The 3,477-nt window shown below is 40.3% G+C and overlaps 1 long non-coding RNA gene across 2 annotated transcripts in view; it reads right to left on the reverse strand.

Moving 5' to 3' along the window:
• Positions 1 to 1,050, reverse strand: part of LOC107196097 — a 23,239-nt gene extending 22,189 nt beyond the window's left edge. Inside the window, exon 1 of one of the 2 annotated variants that reach the window (XR_001517419.2) lies at positions 971 to 1,050. This is a non-coding gene — a long non-coding RNA (uncharacterized LOC107196097). The remainder of the gene's footprint in view (positions 1 to 970) is intronic. The other variant, XR_003048112.1, reaches the window with a different exon arrangement.
• Positions 1,051 to 3,477: the final 2,427 nt, after the last annotated feature.

Raw genomic sequence — 3,477 nt, forward strand, 5'->3', positions numbered from 1 at the left:
CATTCAATCATATTGAAGGAAGGTTTTCCCGTTTTTCAATTTAAACCCTTAACCTCAATCCTTTCCAATTCCCAACAAAGAATTTCCACTTACACATCCCGTTATCATCTCAAGCTGATTTGTTCATTCATTTAACACACAATGGCTGAGCTCTTACTAAGCGATAAACATTGCGAATTCTGTGATGAATAACTCACAGGGTTCTTTCTTTCCACTAAGTCTAGTGGAAAATAGAAACATGTTCATAAATGATAGTACAAAGCAAATAAATGCTATACATAGGTCGGCGAACCTGGGCCATATCCGCTAAAAGACCCGAGGTGTAAAGGGGTGGAGGAAGATCAGGGCACTGTCTGAAGGGGCTCAAGGATGAGTGAGAATTAAAGAAGGAAAAGGGAGAATAAGGGGCTGCCATGCATAGACTGAAGAAAAAATGAAAATGGGCGCAAGGAGGGCAAAAGAGAGCGAAATGCAAACGATCAAAAGCAGGGTAAAAGATGAAACGGACTTAGAAGCCCGATGCACTCCTCAGAGCGAAGGCGCTTCCTTCTCACATATCCTCCTTGTCCTTTTCCAGGAGGCTAGGCCACCGGTTGTCGCTCCCGCAGGGACCGCAATAGGCGGCCCGAAGAAGCAGAAACGAAGAAGGTGCAGCGGTACCGAGGGCTGCTCTCGCGAATGATACCACCAGCCAGAGCAGTAGGGCCGGTTTGGGGAGCCTTGGCTGAGGCGTCCCCGCTGATGCCCAAGGCCATTCGGGTCCCCCTGACCGAGAGCAGAAGTGCTAGAGAGAGCAGCGGTCCCGCGGGGAGCGGGCGGACTTGCTGCGCTCCGGGCTCTTGGATGAACTGGGATGCTTCTCCCTGAAGCCCGAAGCCTCCCTCCTGTTCCTCCTCCCGGCGGCGCGCGAAACAACGGAGTCATTGTTGCTGCGAAAATAGGGAACACTCTCTTGAGCCTAGGAACCCACCTGATTCCCAGAACCGGCCGCTGCGCAACCTCCCAAAGCTACGGAAACCACGGAAACCTTTCTGGGTCCTTCGGTAAAATCTTTCCCCAGGCCTACGTGGCCTCCAGCCGACAAGAAAGGAGCGTGTGTATCCGTGTAAACAAGCCGATGCTGCAACCAGTTGGAGGCATTTTTCCGGTTCCGCATGGGGCTCGCCAGGTCCAAATTGGACCAGAGACCATGTCTTTCTCAGCCTTGTACTTGAAATAACTGAAGGAAAAGATGACAGACCAGAGGGTATATTTCAGAACGGCCATATCAACAATACAGATAATTCTACTTGTGTTTCAGGTGCTTTCTGTGCATGCATGTTACATATTCTATACTATTGGGTGCTACTGTGTCTCATGTATGTATGTGTGTATACATAATGTATGCACAAATATGTGCATACATATGTACACATAGAATATATAGGAATGACTCAGGTTGAATTACGTCATAGTTATATGTGGATTTTCAACTGCCTGGGAGGCTGGCGCCCCAAATCCCATTCCCATTGTTCAGGGATCAACTGTACATATTTTTTGCGTCTATCTTCAATTAAAAGAAAAATCAAAATGAGATAGGAAGAAAAGATACAAAGTATTCAAAGTATTTCCTGAGCATCTAACAGTGTGTTTATTTTAAAGTTGTCAGATTTAGCAAAAAGAAAGATTACAGTAGGCCCACTTACGTTTGAATTTCAGATACACAATGAATAACATTTTAGTATTAGTATGTCTCATACAATAATAATGCAACATGATATTTGCATGGCTCTTACCCTTAGTTCATTCTATTCTCTGCTCATACATCATCTTTTCAGAGAGACGATCCCTGACCATGCTATCTGAAATAGCACACTTACCATTCTCTATTCCTTTACAGTTTATTTTTTCATAGTACTCATTAGTATCTGATATTATATATTTAGATAATAGATACACATGTTTATTGTATGTCTCTCCCTTTATAATCTAAGTTTCATGAAGACAGACTTCATTTTGATGATGACTGGACCCATAGTGCCTAGGACATTGCCTGGCACAGAGTAGGTACTAAATGGTATGTATTTAATGAACATATGAATGAATGGATTTTTATTGTCAGGGTTTATAGTGGTTTCATTCTGTCACATATTCATATTCAACCTTCTTGTTTGATCTTAGTCCTCCATTTAAATAGATAGGCTCACTACAAAATATCCATCCTTAATTCTTTTATTTTGACTCATTTTTTATTTGATTTGATTTCATACTGCCAAGTAATTTTTCACAAAGAACTCATGGGTAGTATATTCCTTCAATTTTCTTTTTGTATTTGAAATAAGCTACCTGTTGCTTTTTTTGGTAGATTGTAATTATTGTTAGCAATTATCCGCTCCCTCTTTCCAAGTAGGAGGGTTATACATCCCTTCAATTGACTATGAAAGATTTTAAGAAGAAGAGAATTAACAATATCTAACAAGTCACTTAAAGAAAGAATTGTTGGGATTAAGCAGAGAAGGGGATAGTAATGAAAAAACAAACATATATTTAGCACTTATTGGGTTCCAGATATTCACTCAACATTAAGTAACCATATCTATCTACCATTTTTTGGGTTAAGACTGGCTTCACAAATAATTTAGTGCTTGAGTCGTGTCTTTCTGGAAGACCAGGAACTTGCCAAACAACAAGAGAGGCAAAGTGTGGATATGAAAGGGATGATTATTCTAGATTCAGGCTTCCAGGTACAGATATGGAAGCAGTAAACAGCATGTCATATTTTGGAAATTGTAAACTGTTTGACATCACACATAGTTAATTTATTTAATAATCCAAACAACTCTATGGGAAAATATTATTATCCTTATTTTATAGATGAAGAATCAGGTTCAAGGTTGCACAGCTATAAGGTGACAGTACAGAATCCAACCTACTGACATCTGCTCCTCAAGTCTTTTTTTCACTATACTCTACTATGGTTTCTTCTTATACTTGTGTGGTGACCTTACTAAATCTGTGAAGCTAAGCATAACTCAGAGGACTGAGTAATTCAAGGCTCTAGGACTGGATGAATGTCATTTTTTCCCTTTTTTATCATCATCAGTTAATATATAAAGCACCCACAAGATTCTTGGCATTTTAACATAGGAGAGGACAGTTGGCGGCCTTCACGGAATTCATAATCAAGTTCAAACAAGGCGAGCAAACACTGACACGTGGTTACAAAACCAAACCAGTTCCATTATCAGTCAATTAAAAACTTTTCTAGAATGTGAAACCATTTGTACCTCCAAATCCATTCGATACAGGTTCTTCTATTTAAAATCTACTGAGTTTCATATTCGAAAAGATATTTGCACACCGATGTTCATAGCAGCATTATTCACGGTGGCCAGGACATGGAAGCAATCGAAGTGTCCTACAATAGATGATTGGCTAATGCAGCAGTGGTACATATATACAATGGAATATTACTCAGCCATAAGAAGAGATGAAATA

This window comes from Pteropus alecto, unplaced genomic scaffold (genome assembly GCF_000325575.1).
Source record: "Pteropus alecto unplaced genomic scaffold, ASM32557v1 scaffold167, whole genome shotgun sequence".
Taxonomy (NCBI): Eukaryota; Metazoa; Chordata; class Mammalia; order Chiroptera; family Pteropodidae; genus Pteropus; species Pteropus alecto.